At 42.5% G+C, this 25,707-nt stretch overlaps 1 long non-coding RNA gene across 1 annotated transcript; it reads left to right on the top strand.

Moving 5' to 3' along the window:
• The first annotated feature begins 459 nt into the window (after positions 1-459).
• LOC132251212 (uncharacterized) lies at positions 460-7,790 on the top strand. The gene is made up of 2 exons (XR_009463117.1): positions 460-5,504; positions 7,643-7,790. It is a non-coding gene; the product is annotated as an uncharacterized LOC132251212 (long non-coding RNA).
• Positions 7,791-25,707: the final 17,917 nt, after the last annotated feature.

Raw genomic sequence — 25,707 nt, 5'->3', positions numbered from 1 at the left:
ACTCCACTAGAAGTATGCAAGTGAAAGGATATACCTCAGAAAAGTATATATATGCACACCAAAAAGGTAATTTTTTCTATACCTTTAAATAATAAATAAACTTATAGTTTAATGGCACTGTAACCACACTAAGGGGATTTGATCCTGTATTTTCAATGGGCAAATGGGAGATACAGTCTCACTTTTGTCTCTGAATTTCTGAGTGACTTTAAGCAAGTCATTTAATCCTTTCCATGTCTTAATTTACCAGTCTGTCACTTGGGTATACTCAATGTATATAATTGTGCTGAATTCTGGGGACTGGTGGAAAAATGTATATTATGGTACCTTAGAGAGTCTCAGACCCTGCGTGTTATTTCTATTGTTGCCTTTTGTTTAGGCCTTATGATCTCTAAGATACTCAGCTCTCCTAATTATAAGACGAGGGGATAGGGTGGGAGTTGTGCATGAGAAGAAAAGAATAAAAGTGTCAGTGGTCATGTCTACATGTTCTTTAATGTGCCTTAGTTACTGCACATTTAGTTTTGTACTTGCTCAGTGAAGTACTAACTGAATACTCAATAATTAGAGTTACTCCACAGTAGCGCCAGCACGCAGTTATTCTATGATGCTTATTGCACATTAGCTTAATAACACCGTACAGTAGGCTGTTAGCATAGTTTTTATCCACCGCGCTGCTGCATTATTAGACTAATGCACAGTAAGTGTCTCACGTAGATGCTCCCAGCAAGTCTCCCAGAAGCTAAAGCTGAGATGATGCCCTTCTGCATCACTTCCAGCATGGGAACCTCACCTTTTGCTTAGGGGTGAAAGCTGCTAGGATTAACTTGCATTCTTTCATACAGGCCATTGTTCTGAATGATACAGTTAGGATTAGAAAAATCATTCAGGGATATTTAAAAGGGGAATTATCTGCATTTAGTTGCTTGGAAAGTACCAGTCACTGGAAGTCCTCCAAGAATTCTTTTTACAAAGTAAAATATTTGGAAAGTACATTTGCAATCAATTTAAAGGAAAGGCGCATTCTGTGCTAAAACCACCAATACCCAGGTTAAAGCACTCACTTTGACTATTATTTTCTAAAGTGAAGTGTTACAAGATCCAAGCACAATATACTGTAGCTTGCATAGCAGAGTTAATAAACAGTATAAGGTTACAGCACTGCAAGATGAGATTCTGTTTCTCTTTTTTATTCTCCCTCAAAGTAGGGAGTGAAAAAAGGGCAATACAGGAATTATGACACTAGAAGTTATTGTTAAGTATTTGAAAAACACATCAGAGATTAGATTGAGTTTCCAAAATTAGTGAACTAATTTTCAGAAGTGTTGAACATTGACGTCAGTGGTGGGTGCTTAAGCCATTTTGAAATTCATCCTGCTTATTTACAAGCTCAAGGGTGATATCTTTAAGTCAAATTGATTTAGAATACACTCCATTAAAAGCCAATACATTTGAGATCTTAAATCACTTAGGAATTTACAATATCACTCTAAATCATGAACTATAGCAGTTTAACTTTAGATTTTTTGGGGCTCACTCAACCCAGTGGCCAGTTTTCATAGATTCATAGGTTCATAGATGCTAGGGTCCGAAGGGACCTCAATAGATCATCGAGTCCGACCCCCTGCATAGGCAGGAAAGAGTGCTGGGTTCAGATGACCCCAGCTAGATGCATATCCAACCTCCTCTTGAAGACCCCCAGGGTAAGGGAGAGCACCACCTCCCTTGGGAACCTGTTCCAGACCTTGGCCACTCTAACTGTGAAGAAGTTCTTCCTAATGTCCAGTCTAAATCTGCTCTCTGCTAGCTTGTGGCCATTATTTCTTGTAACCCCCAGGGGCACCTTGGTGAATAAAACCTCACCAATTCCCTTCTGTGCCCCCGTGATGAACTTATAGGCAGACACAAGGTCGCCTCTCAACCTTCTCTTGCGGAGGCTGAAGAGGTCCAGGTGCCCCAGTCTCTCCTCGTAAGGCTTGGCCTTCAAGCCCTTAACCATACGAGTGGCCCTTCTCTGGACCCTCTCCAGGTTATCCGCATCCCTCTTGAAGTGTGGCGCCCAAAACTGCACACAGTATTCCAACTGCGGTCTGACCAGCACCCGATAGAGGGGAAGTATCACCTCCTTGGATCTGTTCATCATGCATCTGCTGATGCACGATAAAGTGCCATTAGCTTTTCTGATGGCTTCGTCACACTGCCGGCTCATGTTCTTCTTGGAGCCCACTAGGACTCCAAGATCCCTTTCCGCTTCCGTTCTACCAAGCAGGTATTTTCCTAGGCAGTAGGTGTGCTGGACATTTTTCCTCCCTAGGTGCAGCACTTTGCATTTCTCCTTGTTGAATTGCATTCTGTTGTTTTCTGCCCACTTGTCCAACCTGTTCAGGTCTGCTTGCAGCTGTTCCCTGCCCTCCGGCGTGTCCACTTCTCCCCACAGTTTTGTGTCATCCGCAAACTTGGACAGAGTGCACTTCACTCCCTCGTCCAAGTCTCTGATGAAGATATTGAAGAGTATCAGTCCAAGCACTGAGCCCTGCGGGACCCCACTGCCCACACCCTTCCAGGTCGATACCGACCCATCCGCTACGACTCTCTGGGTGCAACCCTCTAGCCAATTCACCACCCACCGGACTGTGTAGTCATCCAAGTCACAGCTTCTTAATTTGTTCACCAGTATGGTGTGGGATACCGTATCGAAGGCCTTCCTGAAGTTTAAGGATACGACATCAACCCCTACTCCTGTGTCTAGGCGTTTTGTAACCTGTCATAAAAAGAGACTAGATTAGTCAGGCATGATCTACCTGCTACGAACCTGTGCTGGTTTCCCCTCAGCATAATTTGTCCTGCTGGGCTTTCGCAAATGTGAGCCTTTTCATTGAATTAGCTATTGCTAATGGCAGAGAATGACACCAGCGTCTCATTCAGTGGTTCCTCTGCATGGAGAACAGTTTTAAATGCAGCAATAACTTTTTACCTGGTGCAACAAAAAGCAGAAATGTGTACTGCTATAGTTATAAATCCAGAAAAAAGTCTCTAAATATTTTAAAAGCAAGTAAAATTAATCAGATTGTTTATTCTAACCTTTCTTATTTTACACATGCTGCATTGGATATATCTGAAACATAAGGCCTGAAAATAAAGCATGCCAGGCTTTGGCAGTGCTAAGCCTTGTGTTTTACAGCCTTCTAAAGTTAAGTGTGCTACAATCATGTGCCAAGTGAAGAGAAGATATTGCATTGTTATTTTTTTTTGCATCTTTCATATGGCAAAAAGTAGAAAAAATGATTATCCCTCCTTACATTCTATCACCCCTTATATCTCAGAGGGTCTCAAAATGCTTAAAAGACTACACTTACGGGGATGACCTCACTACCACTGATATGCGTTAATCCCAGAAGTGCTAACACAGCACTTATTAACTTCACCAGCCATACCACAGTGTTTTTAGAGGGGAGGCAAGGAACAACACATTCAGTTGAAAATGTAGAGGAATTTAGGTAAAGGCACCAGGGAATGTAGCCAGAACACTGGGGCTAACACTCTTATGTGCATGTGAGGTCTTTTTAATAACCACAAGCAGTTACTAGGACCTGGGTTTTACATGTCACCACATCCAGAAACACAGTGCCATCCGGGTACTAGCTGACCCAGCTATTCCCCTATTCTCTAGATACCGATTCAGAAAGAGCACTGAGTAATGAACACCACTGCACTTGGACCTTGCATAGTGAGGGAACATTTGGGGTGGTTTAGTCTGTAAGCTCATTCAGTTCCCAATGACAGTCAACAAGACTGAAAATCAGCATCAGTTTCAGCGGTGCGGTGCCATGCATCACACAGAAAAGGCAGTTAATTGAAATCTTCCAGGCTCCATAGCAATTGAGGTAATAGCAGTCCTGTGTCTAGGTGGGTAACATGCCTACACGGAGGTGACCTACTTTTAGTTGATTCCGCTTCATTTCTGTCCCTGGTCATTTTCACTCCAAATTTGTGTTGAGGACATAGAACACCTACCGGATCCTAGGCCTTTTCAAGTCCAGTCTGTTTGCGGGAAAAAGCCCCTTGCCAGCTGGCATAATTTGTCCTGAGACTTTAAACTCAGCACATTTTTCAGAATAGTTTTCCAAAATGACACAGTAAGAAGTATGAAAAATATAATTTGCTTTGGCAGCACCTGGCACCACCATGCAGTGCCACAGAGCCTACTCTGTTCTGTGCCAGCCTTCAAATTCTTTTGTGCTAAGTCTGCTTTGTAATCCTAGTGAGGCTGGGGCAGGCACATCAACAGAAGCTGAGAGAGAGCGACATGAATCCTTCGGCCACACTGAAGGGGACAGCCACAGGAGTGCAAAAAGGACATGTGTACAAGCTCCCCTCCTAGCGTTCCAGCTGCCCTTTAAAGAATGCACTTGTTCTCAGCAGCCCTAGCATGGCTGATATTCCAGGAAAGGGCTGTGTACAAGTGCACTGGGTCCTTGGAAGTCTTAGTAAGGTGGCAGCTGTAGAAGTCTACTCATCTCACCTTCCAGTACATTTGGCTTAACACCTTCTAAAAATATATATTTTGGGGGAAGGTGGGATGAATCTGTCACTTGGAAAGCTGAATTGTAAATGCTCTAGTTTCAATTACAAATAAGGCAGCTTTTGTAAGGAAAGGTGAACATGTGACCTCCATAATGCTAAAATAAAATAAAATAAACCACAGTTCTCTAGGGATAAGGCAAGAAAACTGTTGGCGGTATGGAGCCTTATTAAGTGCAGAGGCAGGGTACAACATATGGCTGATAGCTCAGAAATGGCTTTGTGATCAATAAGCCACACAAAGGGCACTTGTAGACCAACAGCGAAGGGAATATTGGAATTTAACTTGTTTGTTTTGCTCAGGGGAGTATCCTTTCTCCGTGACACACTCAGCTCCAGACACTGCAGAGAACTCTTTCCATGGGTGCAGGGATTGAGGACCGGGTAAAGACCTATTAAGGTTCTTGCTGCATCTGAGCACAATCTCTTGCTCCAGAATCCCAGAGTTTCTAAATTACCCTGTTCTAGGAGCTTACACGTTCTGATCTGGAGAATTGAAGAGAATTGCACCTCTGTGGTTAGGGCTGCTCAAGGACAGACTGCAGAGCCCTAGCAGAGCACAGGGACTTAGTCTACATCACGGTCTGCAATGCACCTACCCATAGCTATACTTTCAGCTCTATAGTGATGCAGAGTAGAGCTCTCCCCCTAAACAAGGGGGACCTGGGAACAGCTGCTGAAGCCAGACCTCTTCCAAGCTAAGGAAAATAAAAAGATTCAGTAAAAACCACTGCTACCTCAACACTGGGCAAGAAGCAAGAAACATCAAGAGAGTTGGATACAAGACAAGATGTCATCAACCAATCCTGAGCATCCCCAAATAGGAGTGGATCCAGAGGGGATACAGTGGTGTGGTTGCACCTTCCTTTCAGACCACGTCATGGAAGCAGCATCCAAGGACTTCTTTCAAGTCCCCAAATTAGGTAAGAATCCACCTGCATTCCCTCCCATTGCTCAGTGGCAGGTGCCTTCCTCTCTTCTCTCATTCTTCTCCAACCTACCCACTGCTGACCCAGTGGTGGGGAAGCTCCAAGGCTGCTGCCTCTTCCAGCTGAACTATGCAGGACCCTGGCTCAGCTAGGGATAGCAGCAATGAAGTGCCCCCTCCCTACCTAATCCTCTTGCCTGTTCCCTGCCAGCCTGAAAGCAGACTCAGGAAGGGGGAACTCACATACTGCAGCCACTATAATTGTCCCTGGCTAAGCCCTGCCCCCCCAAGGAGCTTGGCTGAAGCAGGGAAGGAGAAACCTGGGGAAGATGGGAACAGTGGCAGGCGAGGGAAGGGAGAATGGGGGGAGGGTACCAGGTACTGGGCATGACGGGAAAGGGAGGGGGTGCCAAGAGTGGTGTGGGCAAGGAATTCTTACCTGATTTGGGGACTTAACCAACATCCCCAGCTGCTGTTCCTGTGGCCTGGTCTGCTTCTCCTGGTTGGGGGCAGAGAGGAAGAGGCTGAGAGATAAAGTGCTGCCACCCCTGCAGCACTGGTTGCTGCTCCCTGACCCCTTTCAGAAAATCCTGGATCCACCCATGTCCCTAGCTAATGGCAGGAATCAGCCTGATCTCTCTTTCTCACATAGCCCTAGACAAGTAGCAGCCAGCTTTGTGAATAAGCAATCTGGCTCCAGCCTTGTCTAGGACTAGAAGCAAGTGCAGATTTTCAAGCAAAGTTTCCAGGACCCAAACCCAGGGACACCAAAAGCTGCCTAGAGTAGAGCACTTCCTATGCTCTAAACACTCATGCCCTGCTGCAGCTGCATGCCTTATCAGTCTTAATTGCTCGTGGTCAAGGTATTGTGCATTATGTGTGTAAATAAAGCAAGGCATAAAATATGCAGATTGGGGAATTATGTAATTTGCACAAAAATCTCCAGATTTATCAGTCTTTAGCTTTAGCAGGCATGGGGTAAATGGGAGGGCAATGGAATAGGGCACATGCTATTATGCCCAAGGAAATGGAGAACCTCAAAAAAGGTAATATAGACTGAACCTGAATGAACTATTCTACAGCTCCCCATTTATGCTGTAAAAACCTTCTTCAAAGGGGTAGAATTCGGTTGCCACAATACAAGTGGGAACACCCCATTGAAGATAAGTCTTTCACAAAAGATTTGTAAACACTTAATTTTTTCATGCTCACTAGAACATAGTCAAACTGAAGCTATGGTCAAATCTATAGATTTAAGATTGTTTTATAGCGGATATCAGTAGTGGAATACTTTTCTCCCATACAATAGGACAAAATGAATGCTGTCCATCATTTAAGTGGACACACTCAGACTCTAATACCTTCAGTTAATATACTCATATCAGGTGCAGAATATCCTCAACCTCTTCTTACTGCATCAGACTAAGCACTGTCTATTTCCAACATGTGGTTCACAGGGAATTCCCTGGAGAGTTCAATCTACCAGTGTGCTACAACCATATGAAAGAGATCATGGGTTGTCTTTATCCCATCTTAGTAGAAAGGCAGTGTCAAAAGTGCTTTCATGCCCCCATACTGGGGGAAAGGGGGTCTAGGAGGCAAAGAATTTGCTGGCACAGAATAGCTCCCTGATGCTTTCTAAAGATCAGGAAGTGATCAGTAGGACACCCAGCATAATGACTCTGAACAGATGAGATGGAAGGCGCTATACTCCTTAATGCACTTTGAGACATAAAAATGAAAAGAATGGAAAAGATTTGTTGAGGAAAAGGAAAGTTGCTTCAGTGGGTATGTTGGGCACGCAAGGGTCAAAAGGAGAAAGACTGACTGGGGGAACAAGGGAAGCTGTGTAAACCTGGATCTAAACCTTAGTTTGCATTCAAGAACTTTTTGCCAGCCTAGACTGATGTTTGCATTTGCAGTGAGCATTGAACCCAAGCTAAATTTGAGCACGGGTTCAGAGTTCACTGCAAATGTTTCACACAGCTCTACAAACAGCCCGATAAAAGCCGAATCTTGGAATCAGTTAAAAAAAAAAAAGCCTGGAGCGTTCCAAGAAAAAGTAACTTATGCCTTGCCAATGAAACTAACAATTATTGAGGTCTGAAATTATTTTATTCCCCCTAATCATAGAATTACTGCGGCATAGGAGATTCAAATATGCTGGCGGCAGAGCGGTTAAGAACAACAGCTATGAAGCACTCGCTGGAATTTGAGTCAGCAGCTAATAATACCGGGTTTGTAATTCTGCTTTGTAATAAAAGCATTTTTATAATAAAAACCCAGGAGTGTTCTAGCATCTTGAAGTATTGGGTATGCTTCATTGTCCATTAACCAATGTCCGCAGCCATCAGAAATGTCTGACTGTTTACTTCTCATTGTTTCTGTAGTTTTGTCAAACTGTCAAAACAATTACCTCATTGCCAGCCACGTCTTGGCTTGGACACAGCAGGACGAAGAGTGCTCCTACTTTGTGGACTACAAAACAATCTTTTCAAGCTGGCTACTCTTAGCAAGCAGCTTGCTGCAAGATAATGTGGGAAATAAGTGATTCCACCACCCCTTTTTCTCATGTTACAAAACATAGCGCCGGTGTGGGGATCCAGCAGTGTCTCTGTGCCAAACATGACAGAAGGAAGATCGTAACCTTTGTAAGCTGTCAGTGACCCAGGAAATGTATATTTCTTTTGGGGATCTGACTTCCTCCCACGGGTGGACTTGAAATAGAGAAAAAATAGAGAAAGATGAGCGTTGGCATGCATGACAGAAGGTACATGATCTTATCTGCGGAACGTGTTGTCTTTGGAGTCACTAGGTGTGAATGCAAGTTCACTTCTATCAGCAGTGTGAACAAGGCAACAACAATAGCCCTATCTGATGGAAAGTGCCCTCAATCATGTGCCTTCCTGTGGATTTTTTTCAGTTGAATGAAAAATTGCCAGTGAAGGAATAACCTTTTCTTCCAGTCTTTGGTTAAAGTTGAAGGAGTCCTAATGCTCCTCTTACTCTTCTTAATACAGAAAGCAAAAATACAGTTCCCCTTGATTTTCTTGGTGAGATATTGGTACACAGGTAAATACCCCTTGGGGATGTGCAAGTATAACAGCGGGCCCAGTCCCACAGCCCTGACTCTAGCAAAGCTTCCAAGACTGAGGGGCAGGGAGCGTAGCTAAACCTGGGCTAAATCAAAATAGAAATTATTTTAGAAAACTTCTCTTTAAATAGCCTTCTTTGTCCTCCTTAAGGAAAGTATTCATACAAAGCCAAAGTCTGCCCCTGCTCCTTTTCCCTTTTGGCATAAAAGAGACTATGTTTCTGCTACGAGAGAATCCAGGCCGCAAAGAGGAAAGTTTCAAGAAGGCAAGTTAGCCACATGAAGGCAAGCACCATGAAAGAAGGCTTCGCAAATTATTATTAGTGGACTGGAAATGACTTAAAAGCAACATTGGATCAAACAGAATATTTATGTACATTTGCAAATGATTGCATGGTAAGAGCTCATCCAGCACTCACTGAAGTCAACAGGAACTGTCTCCTTGACCTCAATAAGTCGCAGATCCCCTGCTAAAAGCACCTGGGAGTCTAGGGTAAGAATATTGAAACAAATATTCACACCCATGTTTTCAAGCCTGAGTGTCTAAAGTCATTCCTAATCCATATTTAGGCACCTAACATAAATGTCCCACTCTTCAGAGATCTTGTGACCCCACAATTATTGAGGCCAGTGGGAGTTTTGTGGTTTGAAAATGTTGGGCTTAGTCATTTCAATAAATCTGTAGCATTTACTAGAGTTACTGACCACTGTTTGCAAAGGAAGATGCTTATCCAAACTTCTCAATGCACCACACAGTAGAAAAGTGAATATTCAGTTTCTCCGGTGCTTATAACTATTCATTTTGGTCTGTCCTTGCAACTCCATCTTTTCACAAATGCCCAGAGAAGGCAAAATTAATCATGTTTTTATTAGAGTAGCATCCACAGGAAAGACTGAATGCCAGGCAGTCCCACCTGTCACTTGTAATATTTATCAAATTATTTGTCACATGTAAGTCCAGATGACCATTCTTGGATGTGTGAAGGAGGTTCCCATCAAAATCAATGGCAGCAGCTGCATACACACGTCTAAAAGAGGAGTTTTCTTCTTAAGGACAATTTCTTACCCTATTATATCTACTCTGAAACACTCTTTGGCTTGAGTTGCCAACCTATTGTTTCTCTGGCATAGATGAATGCCTCCAGGGCCATATAGCTGGCTGCATTGGAAAGGATGATTTAGAGAACAAAGGCTGGCCAGTGTTGCCATGCTTTAGTGATCCCCACTTATCAAAACAGCTCCTTGCTGGCTATTATAGTCAGGTATAACATGCAGCAGATCCAGGATCTGGAAAGGTTTTAAAAGTGCCTTACAACTCAGGCAGAGCTTAGCCAGATTTGAGGACTGAGCCCTTAGTAAATCCTTTGAATGACCCCCCTCCTGTGTCACTTTATGGGCTATGGAAGCTTGATCATTAATTCATCTCTGTCTGTTCTTCATCTCTTGTCTTGTCTTCTTGGATTAGCAACTTTTCAAAACACGAGTTCTCTCTTAAAAGGGCTGTCCTCAAAGGTGGAATGAGAAACTTGAATGAGAATCTCATCCAAAAATCAGACATTCCTCTCCTTCACTTTGCTTTCCAGATGGCGCAAAGAAGAAGTCCCTAAGCAGTCTTTCCCTCATATTCTTGAGCTTTCACCACTATTAGAACTCCTTGCTAGTAATATATTGTTTTATAGCATCTATCTCACTTTAAATGCAAAGTATTTATTCATAAATACACCATTTTAAACCATTTTAAAGTGGATACATATAAAGTCCTCACAGGTGACACTGAAACAATAGGTCAACAGTAGCTATATTGAACATGCTCTATGTTCTTTTAAGTAGAGCATCTATGAGACACCAGTTGATCATTTTTAACCTTGAATGCTATGCTATCCAATTAGATATACTCTTTAAATTAAGCACCAGCGATTATTCTGAATGCAATAGAACATTAGTCTCTGTGGAGAGAAACATAATTACTAAACTTAAATTGGAAAAATGTAAGGTCTTTCTGTGCAAGATGTCCTAATTAAAGATAGCATCTGGCAAGTAGGATACTCACTTCACAACAACATATTTCTCCTAATTTTTTTCATGTTGGCTACAAATTTTTGCCTTGGTTCAAATGTAAAACAATCCTTCCTCACATACCGTCAGACTTTAGTTGCTGACTCAGATACTGTATACTGGCAATCAGAGCTGTCCCTAGGGTATGGTGAATTGGGGCAACTGCCCCGGGCCCTGCGCTTTGGGGCGGAGCAGCCACAGCCCCTCCCACGGGGCCCGCCTGGAGCTGGTGGCTCAGCCCTGCACCATGGAAGAAGCATGGAGACCCCCCCTTTGTGGGGGTACCAAGGCCCCATGCAGTGTTAAGGGGGCCCTGCACAGGCTAATTTCCCCCGGGCCCCACACCACCCTAGGGTCGGCTCTGCTGGCAGTTGACTTTTTGCCATGCAGTTGGGGGACCATCCCTTTTTTTATAGACAGATTCCAACTGAAACAAGATCCAATCCACACTCCCAGAACTTCATGGTAATTTTGACCTGGATACAGACTTTATAGTTTGGGCCCATTTCTATTTGAATGACTAATATTCAACTCCCAGGGTGCTTTATTAGAAATATAAAAAGAAACTATACGACTTCATTTTCAGCTTAGTGCATTAGAGAAGTGAAGATCCTGCTAATACCCTTCATAAAGAAGGATTAAAGGCTCATAAGATGGCTGACCTCAGGCTGTGATATCATCAGCTCTCACAGGCTAAGTAGTGTTCCATAGGTTGGTGACTACTATGGCTAGTGAGTTATTGGCTGGGAAGCCTGGGACCTCCAGATGCTGAAGGAAGTTGAATCAGTGATTCGGTAGATGGCACTGTTAACTATGAAACATTGTTTAGCCAGGAATATATTACTAGAAGGAACACTTCACTGGAAATGCTGTCCTTTGGTTGAGATGGAAAACCTCACGACAACTTGTGGTGATTAATGGAAATGGAATGGAAAAACTAAGGATCTTATTCCACTTCATACAAGAGCACTGCTGTTAACCCAAGTTTGTGGCCAAATTCCAGGTTGGGTAACTGCATTCAGCCTACCTAAACACTCCTAAAAGGTATAACTGAATACACTAGATTCTTCCTTACTTTGTGCCCTAAACTGGTATGTAGTGTTTCTGTGTGCTGCTAAACAGCAGCCTCATTGTACCTCAGAGGTAATGGAACCACCTAGCAAATGACTTTAGTATATATAAAGTGTTTTGAGAACCTTGAAAATGAAAGTTCCTATATACCTGTAAGCTAATTTTAACACAAACTAAGATGGATGGAAGTGGGCCACACCTAGGGGAACTAAATACAAAGCAAATATTAATTACATGTAGCTGGCTACCCTTCTTGAGTACAACAGAAAAAATGCCTTTCACACATTTTCCTTTTATTTTTTTTCTCTCAAAAATGGAGGAGTTAGAAAAACAAAGAAAATTTGCTGAGTTTACAAATCTTTGTAAATATAGCTGCATTATCCAATCTGGGGAAATGCTTCTATACTCAGAAATATTTTTTAATTTTAACATATTTAAGCTAGATAATACATTGGCATTCCCTGGCTTATGCTCCTTGGATCAGATTCAATATCCATTGCAGCCAAAGAAAAGACTCCCATTGGTTTACAGGGTGTTTTGGATTTTGTAAAATCATTGGCACACTGAAGAATGCCTCCTGTGTGACTCATTTGGTAGATAAAGAAGTCAAAAGGGAGATGAGAGATGGTGGTCTCTAGAACTGGGATTCAGTCACCAAATTCAAGTCTAGATTTTTAAACAATACTGACTTTGCCCAAAGTTCAGGTGTGGTTGGTGTGGTGTCCTCTTTGGGACATGTATTGATGTTGCATCCATATCAATACTAAATTATGGGGTTTTGGAATCAGTGACATAGTTTATGCAAAATGTCATTTCAAATCATGCATAACAGAGAAAGTGTTAAAAAAAGAACAAAATTGAATTTTTTAATTAGCATGTAAGTACATATAATGTGTTTGGCTACATAACAGCTAGAGAAAATAAGTTGTTGGTGATATTAAGACAAACTCTGGGCAATTGACCAACCAATTGAGGATTCCCTTGGCATCGGATAATCTGTAGATGAGGGATGTCAAACTGAAATCATTCAGTGGGCTGTATTCCCCCCCTTTCAAGTGCTCTGTGATCCCACTCATCATTTTTTCCCAAAACATAGTATTGACTCAGTTCAGTTTATACTTCGTAACACACTAGTTTTTGCACATTAATAGTATTATATATAATTATGTTTTCATTAGTGGATGTATAAACATTTGTTACATGCAGGCCTCCAAATGTTTAAAAGATTTTCAAAAATGGCTTTGCTCCTCCTCTTTTAAGAAAAATGAAGAGAACATCAAATTCATTTTGATAGATTTTATATATATATATATATATACACACACACACACACACACACACACACACACACACACCCATGCACTAACAACTAACATCTCGGCAAGGGACAGAAATTACATATAAACTAGTATAAGTGATTAGAAACTGGTTCAAATCTGTAGCACTACAGAAGTTCAGTGCACTTAAATTGCTTTCAAAATAGTTGAAACTGGTTTAAGATAAGTTTGATACTACATATATTGAAGTTTAACTTATTTAGATTAAATCGGTTTATTGAACTTCTGTCCCAGGTCCCCTCCAGATTCAAGTTAACTCTCAGACCCCCAGCATCCCAGGATGCTTTGAACCTCCCTTGTAACCTCCGCCCTCCCATTGCAGGGTGGACAAGTTAGCCTTAGCCCAAGCTGTCTGTTCCAGCCGTGAAGGGAGGCATGCTCTAGTATCCCCCAGCATCTGTCCTAGGCCACTGCAGGCATGTGGCTGCTTTTCCAGAATCAAAAGTGAATGTCTGCTCACTTGCTTATCGGTTCAATCTATCCAGTTTAGATTAACCTGGGAAGATTGAGTCAATTCAGCCTCGGGTTTTTTGACTGTTTGTACTTAGCCCTCACGATCTGCTGGTGCATAACCTGCTCTTCACTGCAACCAATTCTTCAAAGTTTGGCTCCAGTGACTGTGTCAAGGTCACTTTTTGGATGGTGTTCACATACTGCCACTGAATCCTGAATGCATTTTTGACTTGTTGATGTCCATTACTAAAAATATCTATTCATAAGCAAATATGCTCATGAACATGAATAGCATACTTGATACAAGGGATTTTACTATTGAGTGGTTTTCTCCCAGGTGTTGGCAATATTAAGTAACTAGCCAATTGACTGTCAAGAATGATGAGGGGGGAGGAAAGCGGGTGAGGATGGAGCCTTGTGCCCCCCCCCATCTGGGACTGCGCCCCCCCTTTCCCTCCTGCTGCTTGGGGTCCTGGCCTGCTCCCCCCTTCCCCACTGCAGTGGGAGGAGGGGAGTGAGTCCCGGGGCCAATGCGGGGGATATGGGGGAGGACAGGGCCCAAGGGTTGGGAGAAGCCGCCCACTGTGTGGGGGAGGGGAGCAGCTGGCCCAGGCCAACACAGCAGCAGCAGGGGGACAAGAGGAGCGGCCTCGTGGCTGACATGGTAGTGGGAGGAGTGGGCTCAGGCCCAAGGGGAGGAGGAGGCCTATTCCTCCCCTCCCCCCACTGTTGCCATGTTGGCCCAGGCCCAGTGCTCCCCTCTTCTCCCCTTCCACTGCTGCAGAAGACTGGCTTCTTTCCACCCTCCTCAGGCCCACTCCTCTCCCCCCTCGGGTTCACTCCCACTCCTCCCCTGCTGCCACCACCGCTGCATTGATCTGGGTCCACTCTTTCCTGCCCACACCGCCATGGCTTGCCCACTCCTTCCCCCCCATGTTGGGCCCTGCTCCTCCCCCCACCTCTGCCACGTTGGCCCTGCAGGCAACAATGAAGGAAGTGGGGAAGGGAGGGCCAAGGCTGGTGGCCTCGCCCCCCTCCCCATGGTGTCCTGACCCCACTCTCCCCTCCCCCCTCACTGCAACCACCTCCAAAGAGCAAGGGGGGGGGTGAGGCCAGCTCCAGTGGCCTCACTCCTCCCCTCCATCACTGCCACCTGCAAGGAGCAGGGCAGGGGGGGTGAGACAAAGTGTGCTTGCCTTGCCACCCCCACTCCATCCCCTGTGTCCCTGCCATCATGGCAGCACTCCACCACACTGCCACCTCCTGTGCCAACATGGTATTCGCACTCCAATTGGCTGCCTCAGACAGACAGAAAGAGTAAGGCTTTTATAATATTAGAATTCTAAATGTTGAGAACTTATCCTTCAACTTAGTGTTACACTGAAGATCAGTGAGTTCCATTTGCAGATCCTGATGGGCATCTTCCACAGGGGCAGAGAACAAGGTATAGAGGGAAAGGGAGGAGGCTGAAAAGTGTGAACTTTGCTTCATGATTCTGGAAGTCAGAGAACTTGTCTTGGTGTTTTTGCCTAACATCAATGGTTGTGACATTATTCTCCAAATCTTCACCATCTTCAATCGCGGCATCACTGAGCAGTGACTTCCAGAAAGGGAAATGTGTTACACTGGACTGAGAGCTGTTTCTCCCAAAGACATGGCTTCATTTCAAAAAGCAGACATAGCACCTTAAAATGTGGACACAAGCTGGTTTTGATCCTGCATTCTTAATGTCCAGAATATTGAGATGCTTCATTATGCTCACCAAGAAGGAAAGGTCCTGTAACCATTCTTTATCTTTCATTTCAGTCATGGATTTCTCTATCTCACATTGCAGTTTGAAGTGTTTTAAGACAGTCCTGTTACTCAGCCAGTTCACTTTAGCATAATATAGCAGTCCATACTGGAAAATGCCTTCCTCTAAAAGGTGGTTGAACTACCCATGGTTGAGATCCACAGTTCAGATAAAAATTTATGGGTCTACAACAGCATTTGTCAAATGGTCCATGCCTAGAGCTTTGGCTCAGAGAGTTTCCTGGCGTGGAAAGCCATGAAAAACACAAAACTCATGCCCTAGATCAATACTTTGCATTTTCTTCTTCCACCACAAATCCTGTTTTTCCTTCCCACCATATAATATGGTCTCTCTGCTGGAAAACTCTCTGCATTTTTACAATCAGTCAGGTATGTGTGTTCATGGAATCAGAAAACAGTAGGGTTAGAGGTTATCTAAGTCCAGTCTCCAGCTAAAGGCAGGATCATCCGTGACTAATTCATCCCAGTCAATTATCTATCTAACTTGTTATAAAAATATTCAAGGGTGGAGATTCCACATCTCCCCTGGGGAGCTTGTTTGAATCTTATAGTAATACTTTTTCCCCTAATATGCAAGCTAATATTCCCTTGCTGTAATTTAAGACCATTAAGTCCTTGTTCTGCCCAATGTAGCCACAAAAGCTGCGTCCAGGTGAACACAGACATTTGGTTCCTTGGGGACAAGAAGCAATGGTGCACCTTGCACCACAGCTAATTGTCCCTGGGGAACACCTGTTCCTGGGATCCTAGGGCCTCCTGGGGATGCACCAGTGGCAATTCTGCTGCGTGGAGCCTGGCTGGCAGCTGCAGCATAGCTCCAGGAGATCCAGCTCTGCTTTTCAGCAGTGCAAGCTGCCCATGAGTGCGCTGCTCCATTTTTTTTTTTCAGAAAAAAAAACCCATGGAAAAAAACCCTGGAGCAGTGCACCTTTGCAGCACACAGAACAGCTGACTGTGCAGTATGTGGCCCTGCAGACACATTTGCGTTGCCACATACCGTACAGCTGTGTTTGTCTGGACTCACCAGGAAAGTCTATCTACATCCGGCATATAACTCTACAGTCTTCTCAAGACTAAATAATCCTAGTTTTTTCAGCCTCTCCTCAAAAGCCATGTGTCCCAGGCCTCTAATCATCTTTGCTCCTCTCCCCTGGACTCTTTCAATTTCTCCCTATCTTTCTTGAAATTAGGAGCCCAGAACTGGATAAAGTACTCCAGGTGAGGCTTCACCAGTGCCAAATACAAGGGAAGCAAAATTTCCCTTGATTTGCCAGGTAGCTACTATTAATACAACCCAGCATGTTTTATTAGCCTTTCTTGCAACAAGAGCAAACTGTTGGCTCATAGTCAGCACACTGTTGGCTTATATTCAACCTGTGGTCCACTGTGACCCCTGTGTCCTTTTCTGCAGTACTGAAGTCTAGCCAGTCATTCCGCAGTCTGTATTTGTACATGCAATTGATTTCAGACCATTTCTCCAGTTTATCAAGGTTATTGAGTCTTAGCCCTACCCTCCAGAGTGTCTTGCAATTCTACCAATCTTGATGTCACCTGCAGATCTGCGAAGTGTGAACTCAATTCCATCCTCCAAATCATTAATTAAGATATTAACAATATTGGGCTCAGGACAAACCCCGGGAGAAGTGCACTCAATACTTCCTCCTAACTAGACATTAAGCCACTGATAACTTCTCATTGAACATGACAATTCAGCCAGTTTTGTATCCACCCTACAGTACTTTCATTTGATCTATAATTCTTATCTTACTAATGAGAAAGTAATGAGAGACAGTGTCAAAAGCCTTGTTAAAGTCAAGTACATAACATCCACTGCTTTCCCCCCATCCTCATAGCCTGTCACCTTATCATAGAAAGAAATCAAGTTGTCAATGATAACTTAATCTTGATGAATCCATGCTGGCTGATCCTGATCTCCTGATCACCTTGTTGTCCCCCAAGTGCTTAGAAATAGACTTCTTGGTAATCTGAGCCATAATCTTTCCTAGTATTGAGGACATACTGACTGGTCTGTAGTTCCCCAGGTCCTCAATCTTCCCTTTCCTAAAGATGGGAGCTATATTTGCTTTTTTACAGTCATCTGGGACCTCATTCAGCATCCACAGTTCTCAAAGAGGACATCCAATGGCTCTGAAATTACCTCACACAAGTCCATGGTACTCTAGTGTTCATCGTATCTGGCTGTGCTGACTTGAAAACATCCAGTTTCTCTACGTAAGCCCTAACCTATTATTTTACTACTTCTCCCCAGTCCTTGCTGCCAGCTGCACTTTGCATTGGTAGCTACCCTTATTTGTGATGGCTGAAATAGAAGAAGGCATTAAGTACTTCAGCTGTCTTCACATCATCAGTTACTAAGTTGCTTTTTGCATTCAATAAAGGACATACACTTTCCTTAGTCTTTCCTACCTACATGTCTGTGCAATACTCTTCCCTGGTAATGTGGCCAATTTTCTACAATTTTTAGGATTCCATTTTGAGCTTCAACTCACTGAAGAGTTCACTGCTTAGCCAGATTGATCTCCTGCTGCACTTCCTTGTCTTGCTCCACATGAGGATACATTGCTCTTTCTGCCCTTAACAAGGTCTCCTTAAAGTATGATCAGCTCTCCTGGGCTGCTTTATCCCCCTCAGACTTGCCTGACTACCAGTTCTCTAAGTTTGTTAAAGTCTATTTTTCTGTGAAGTCAGGTGTCTTTATTCTGCTTCTGTCCTTCCTTCCTTTCCCTAGGATCTTGAACTTGATTATTTTGTGGTTGCAGTTAGTCAAGTTGCCTTCCACCTTCACATTCTTAACCAAGTCCTCTGCATGAGACGCAAGTTGAAAAGAGCTTCTTCCCCCCAAGTAGGCATCTCCACTATCCATACATACCAAAAAGTTACCCCCAACACAATTAAAAAATGTGATGCCTGTATACCGCTGTGTTACCCTGCTAGCAGTTGTGATGATAATTTAAGTCCCCTATGAGGACCAGGTCCTGCAATTTCATCAATTGCTATTGGAAAAGAAGAAAATGCCTTTGACTTCTTCCAGAGCAGACTTTGTTAATTATCAGATAAGTCACAGAAAATGTGAGCTACCGTGTTTCTTAAGAGGCTGATATTTGCAAAAACTTGCTGCTTCTCTGGACATACAATGTCTTCAGCTTCATCATGGATTTCTTCAAGAACTCTCCCTCAGCAAAGGGCTTTGAAGAAACACAGATTTCTTGAGAAAGGACATAGCTAGCTCTCTCTGCTTCCTCCATGACACATTTGTATGAAGAAGGATTATTGCTTTTTCAGTGACTGCTCCAATTCACTCAGTTTGTCTTCATACAATTTCCCAGTAAACTTACTGTAATTGATGCAATGCATGATTCATAACATCTCTTAAAATTGTCTTCTTTGGAAACAACCACCGCCTGCTTACAAATCAAACACTCAGGCTTCCCAGTTACTTCTGTAAAGATGTATAAGAAGCCTCTATTTCTCTTGAAAGACATCTAGCTTATGGTTAACGCAAATATCTGAGATGGGACACTTGATAAACTTGCTTGTTCTGCAACAAATGACTAATAATACTGTTACAAGCATAGGCCTAAGTCTTGTGAGTAACAGCATCGTTGTTGTGTTTTCAAACTCATTTTATTCCATCTGCTGAGTTGATAGTGTCCCTTTCTGCACAGTTTCAGCTCTTCATTCACAACCACTGCTGTCAAAAACAACCTGCTGCACTTCACCATTTATATATCATACTTGGCTATTTCTCAAAAAGTCCATAACATTCCAGCATTTTTCCTTCCAGAAAAAAAATGTTTCTATGACCATGAATTCTCTGATGTTTCCCTTTCTGTCTGCATTAGCAAGGGATAGGGAATGGATGGAAATAGGAAGCAGTTAGAGATAGAGAGACAAGAGGATTAATATAAAGATAAGCTCCACTTATCAGGAAGTACTAACACAAAATGAAAGAAGAAGAAAGAAAGAAGGTGAGAAGAAAGAATGAAAAAAAATAAAAGACAAAGAGCAGGCCTACATTGGAGGTCATCTAAGTGGCCCTGGCCTAGGTCAGCCAGAGAATACTATTGTCTGATTTAGACTAGTAAAGGAGAGTGAGGCCACCTTCAACTCTTATTTGATGTTAAATTTGAAGGAGATGCCGAGAATCCCAAGAGTACATTTCTGGAGAAGACAGTAAACCAGATTACCTTCCACCAGTTTGAAACCTATGCTGTAGGTGATATAAAGCTTAGAAAATAATCCTTATGTCATACTCTCCTGGCACAGATGATGTGCCAGATGCATGGCCCAATTGCTACTGGTGTGTGTGGTGAACCTCAACTCATGTAGTGGCCCTTTGGGAACCCATTATCAGTGGATCAAATTCCTGAGGCTGCTGCAGTTGAACTGGTCCCAATGGTGCTTGGGAGTGGGGAAGTTCAAAGATGATACACAATAATTTTGTTAGTCTGTACCCAAGGGTTAGACCTTTTATTCTAAGTACACAGAGAGAATAAATCAGTTGCCACATGCACATAGTTGAGAGGGGAAAACGCATGCATTAGGGATAGGTTGGGACTAATTAAATCCATGCTGGCAAAATGCAGGGGGAATGAATTAAGTGACCCACTAGAAGTCACTTCCAATCAAAATGATTCTATGAATGTGCAGTATATCTTTTCATTTAACAGCTGTGTAAAATACATTGAACCCGTGTAAGTGAGGGTGCCCACATTTTTCCTGCCACTGTTACTGGAAACACACAGAAGTGAGTGGGATGATTGGGCCCTATTTATCAGGCCTTCAGACCATCCCCTTACCATTCAAACCTCAACATAAGATCCCTTCAGTAGAATTACAGCTTTGGTTCACTCACTGACTATGATTTGCTAATATGCCAGTGAAAAGTCAGGTGGTCTTTTTCCTTCAAGTGTTTAGATTTTCTTCTTGCTAGTAGTACTGCATTGCAAGCTTCCATCAGTGTTTTTTTTTGCTTTCTTACCAGATATCTGCAAAGAATAAAGTCTTCCCTATAAAAATTGCTACGGAAAACATGCAAATTGAAAATAATTTCACTAGGTTTCTCTATGAGAATCCACTAATAGTGGGAAGAAATGGGTTTTGACACATATCAAGACAAAATATAGCAAAATACATACTAGCGATCATGAAAAACTTGTGCCTCCTGAGACTATGCTAGAGATGTACCCAGATTAGCCAGAAATGATGTATAAAAAAATGGGGTTATTTGGAAGGTCCTCTGTGAGGATGAGGAAAATGAAACAAAATATTGAGGTATTCAGGGAGCTTTGAATAGGCTCTTATTTTAAGCATCTACTTTAAAAATACCAGTGTGTTCAAAGCAGGGCTGATACACATTAATACTTCACTTCTCTACTGTATACAACACTTCACAGAACAGTTGCCAGAACAAATCTATTTTTAATTTCTGGATGATTCAGCACATTGGCCTACCACTTCCTATTTAAGAGATGCACCTGTTTACTCACTTTTACTTGGAAGGCAACACTAAATGTCTGTCAAAACTAGAGATGTGACAAAAACATAAATATTTAATCTAACCCCCACATGCTTTGTCACCATGCCAACTCTCCCACTTTAACCAAGGGACTCAGGTAAACTACAACAGGGATCCAAGGCTTTTAGTTATACAACCTACAGTTTCAGTTATACAAAAAATGACCTACCCCATATTGCAAACACTAAAGTCAAAGTCAAATTACAACCTCCTTGATCCACCTATGGTCAGAGGTGTCAGCGATGTTATTTCATCCTGTTCTTAGAACTCTTCATCGTATGTTGAGAAAAAGCTTCTTCAAGGGTCATAGCCAAGAACAAAGAAATCCTTTTCATTTTGTAGGGCAGCAGTAATGTTTAATATACATTACACATACTAGCTCCTCTTGAACTACTTATGACATTTCTTTGTATTATATTGCTGTTTCCATTTCTTCACTGCGAACATTCTTCAAAATACATTCAGCAAAACCTACATAATTTTGTTTTCAACAATTCTAAAATGAAAACCATGAAGATTATGCTAAGCCCAAGAGTACCAGAAGACACTGTTGTACCTCTTTTGGGCTAGTGCTGTGCAGTACCTAGAACAAAAATTGGAGTATGAATAACATGAACTGAAGAGATTTAGCACAAACCATTCAGTCTGCCCTTCCCCAGGACTACAATATCTATAGAGCTACAAACTGCCCTTCCCCAGAACTACAATATCAAATGAAACCAAATACATTGTCTGATAGAGCATTTTAAGCAGTGAGGTGTTTTTTTCAAATAATATTTAACAATTTTACTTATTAGGGCTGTGCAAAGCTTTGGTCCCTGATTTGATTCGGCAGAGATTTGGCCCGATTTGGTGGTCAAATCTCTGAATCTGAATCAAATCAGGAGACCCTTTCATCTCTCTGAATCGAATTGGAACCCTCCTAATTGATTTGGGGAGATTTGGAAAGGTTCGGCGATTCGGACATACACACAGCTTTAAATGTTTTTTCTACATACCTCAAGGTACCAGGCAGCTCATGAATGCTGAGATGGTGGGGAGCATGGAGACCCATAGGGGTATGGGGAGCTCCCCAGTGCACATGGCAGGAGACCTGGAAGTGGCTCAGAACCACTTCCGGGTCTGCTGGGGAGCACGCTGGGGGGGGGGGCACACCCCTCTGGCTCAGCAACTGGTGCCTTCTGGGTCTGGTGGGGCACCCAGGGTCCCCCCGTGGCCAATCACCGGGTTGGGGGGCTGCAAGGGCTGCAAGGCGTCTGCACTCCCCAGTGGACCCAGAAGTAGACTGGAAGTACTTCTGGTCCACTTCCTGGTTCACCGCTGAGCATGCGGGTGGGCCCCCCACACTCCTGTGGGACTCTCCATCTGTCCCAGCACCACAGTGTTCATGAGCTGTGCCTGGTACCTTGAGATATATAGAAAAAGCATTTAAAGCTGTGTCTATGGCCGAATTGCTGATTCTCTTAAACAACATCGAATCTTCAGATTCAGATTCGTGCAAGTCGAATCAGGGACAAAGATCCAAATCAACAAATCAAATCACTGTCCCTGATTTGGGCTGAATCTGAATCGAATACAGCCTGTTTCACTCCTGACTACTTACCTGTTCACTCCCAACTACTTCCCCCCAACTACTTATCTGTTTCCTGAATATTTATTCATTACATTCAAAGACTCAAAGTAAATTTGGTTTTGTTTCCTAATCTTGGTTGCTTTCACAAAAAATTAGAGTATGTACAATTTACATTCAAGAAATATAAATGGATTTTGTTTGTTTGCTTTAATCATACATAAGAATCACAACCATAATGTAGATACTGAGACACATTGTAGGACCTGAATTCAGCTTTAAACAGTAGAGGTCTGACAACCCAATTATTATTTTTCAGTAAAATGCTGGCACAGCTTTTTTAATGGGGCACTGAGCTTGGTCCTGCTATCTATGTTTGCTGACCTCATACTACTACACGTAACTTGGGAAACAGTGAGTTTTTGCTGTAGCTAACAGATCCACAATGCAGTTGATCATTCCAGCTGTAAAATATTTCTTTAATTTACTTAATTATTTCATTCTCTTTTAAATGTCAGCATTTATATTCTTTTCTTTCAACCATGGCTCATGTTTTTTGTTTTTCATTGTGTTTTTATCTTGAATCCCTGGAACTGGTGACTGGAACATTTATAGTCTCTCTAAACCTGGGTAATGAAATTAAACTTTTTTCTAGATGGCTCAGTCATTTCACATAACTGAGTTTTATACCTTTCCTGGAAAGAATGACCCCTCCCCAGTTGGCTAGGTTGAAACTGCAGGTGCTCTATGTTATGACATTTCGCAATCAAACTATTCACCTTTTAATTAAACTGTGTTCTGTCTGACAGAGAGAAATGAAAGGGGTCCTATTTGTCCCAGGACATTTTTAAAAGCTAACAAAAGGATTCCTGATGGCAGACAGCCAACAAGGACACTTGATCTTGGTCAGTTTTATTAAAGTAACTTTACACTGTTGACATTTGCCTTTTCCCAATAAAACTCCTTAAATGTTTGCAGGGATGAGGAAGTTAATATACCTAAGTACAGGAGTAAATGAGGAGAAGTTTTGCTTAATAATAAAATATCAGTGTGGAATCAAAATAAAGCACTCCTGCATTGGCTATTCCAGGAAAGTAATAAATTTGAACTCACTTGAAGTTCATAGCCAGAGAAGTCCGGAATTGAAGTCCTAGCTTCCACGACACAACCTGACAAATCAAGGCTCCTGTTACAGTATGAAAACCTGACTCCTACATATTGTGATTAACCTAATGGCCATGCATGGTCAGAGATTACCTCCTAGAGTTTTATGAATTATTTAGATGTACTAAAATTGACAGATTGGACATACGATTTCACTCACACAAAGTATTACTTAGCAGAAACCAGAAAATGTTTCACTATGATGACTGTAACTTGCTCTAGTCCTTTCAGAATTTCCTAGAGAACACACACGTGATGTTGCATGCTGTGTTTTTCCATCTCTTAAAACATGTCATGCAGTGGAACTAATTCTGGAATCTTGTAAAACTTGAACATAATTCTGTTTAGCTTAGCATTAGAATATTTCACTGCGTGTAAAAATATAGAAATCAATGAGACCTAATGAAGCAATATATTTCAGCTGTTGAGAATGTGATTTCATGTAACATTTGGAGTCACATTAATACAAGTATATATTTTAGTACTCAATTAATGAGCACTAAACAGCTTTCTATTTAAAGCTGGACCCCTGCCATCTAGGCTGAGAGACAAGTGTTAAAATGTAAGGTAATCTCCTATCCAGTTAACTTCTACAATTTTTTAGGAATGTGTTTGTGTTTTTTACATTTGAAACCACTATGGAGTTGATCAGAGTAGCCACTGATGCAGATATTCTTGAACATCAGATATTGATTTTTTATTTAGGTGCTGATATTGATAAAATAGACACTCGCTTGGGCCCTCTAAGACACTGTAGTATAATTACTACTGCTTCTATTCATAGAGACATTTGGGAATAAAACAGTAAATTCTCTCATATTTTAAAAATGAATTGGTTCTAGAGAATGGGTTATATTGTTCTGTTTTTCCAAACTTTTTTTTCCTACATAAAGTCTGAAACCCTAATTACACAGAGATCAGTAAGAAGGTGAGGAGGGAGATTCTAAAATTACATAGAGGGAGACCATAACACTACATACGTGGGCTGCTAAATCAAAAGATGCATCTTAAACTAAGTTCTGTCACTGATTATTTGTGGCTATCCACCAGGATATGCACACCGATCTTCAAACAGTCAGTCCGCTCTTTCTGAGATAATGGCATTCATGTTTTCCTTACATCAGTTTCACTTATCTCTCTCTCTGTTAGGGTCACCATAATTCAGAGGTCAGCTGAGATCATATACATTCATCTTAGTTTCAGCTGATGCTTGGCTCAAAAAGATCAGGGTATTTCTGTATCTCCTGCCTGGGTTTTTGTGCTCTTTTCCCTTCCCTTCCTTTCTCTTCCCTGCCCTTCCCTTCCCTTTCCAGGGGGCAAGTGGGGAGATGAGGAAGGAGGGAAAGGAAGAAGGAAGGAAAAAGGTATGCTCTTTATTTTAACAAAATTGTTTGCCAGGAAGAAGTGGAAATGACTATACTTTAAGTAAGGTCTTTCAAGGAAGAAATATGAGTAATCCATTATCTGTTTCACAACCCAGCTCAACAGTCTTCTCTTCCATAATAAAGCAGTCCAAACAAACAATGACCAGCTTACTACAGAAAATTCATCTCCATTTTTTTCATCTTGAAACTACCCTCTTCCTGATTTCTAAATACTATCCTATTGGCCTCTTCTAGAAGGCCCCAAATACCCATTAAACAGAGGCCTATGCAATAGGGGTGTGCAAAGCGGGCCCTATTTGATTCAGATTTGGATTCGGCCTGAATCAGGGACAGTGATTTGATTCGTTGATTCGGATCTCCGTCCCTGACTCGATTCGATTTGGCCGAATCTGAATCTAAAGATTCAGTGCTGATTTGGAGAATCAGCAATTTGGACACAGACACAGCTTTAAATGTTTTTTTCTACATACCTTGAGGTAGCAGGTGCAGCTTGTGATTGCTGTGATGCTGGGGCACATGAAGCGTCCAACAGTAGTGCAGGGGGGCCCTCCACGTGCTTGGTGGCGAACCTGGAAGTGGACCAGAAGTAGTTCTGGTTCACTTCTGGGTTTGCTGAGGAGCGAGGGGGGGACGAGGGGGGCTCCCCATGCCACCCTGGCTCAGTGATTAGCTTCAGGGGGACCCTGGATACCCCCTAGACCCAGGAAGCACCAGTCGC

This window comes from Alligator mississippiensis, chromosome 6 (assembly GCF_030867095.1).
Source record: "Alligator mississippiensis isolate rAllMis1 chromosome 6, rAllMis1, whole genome shotgun sequence".
NCBI classification, from domain to species: domain Eukaryota; kingdom Metazoa; phylum Chordata; order Crocodylia; family Alligatoridae; genus Alligator; species Alligator mississippiensis.
The sequence above is the reverse complement of the archived record's forward strand: the minus strand, read 5'-3'. Positions and strand labels throughout refer to the sequence as shown.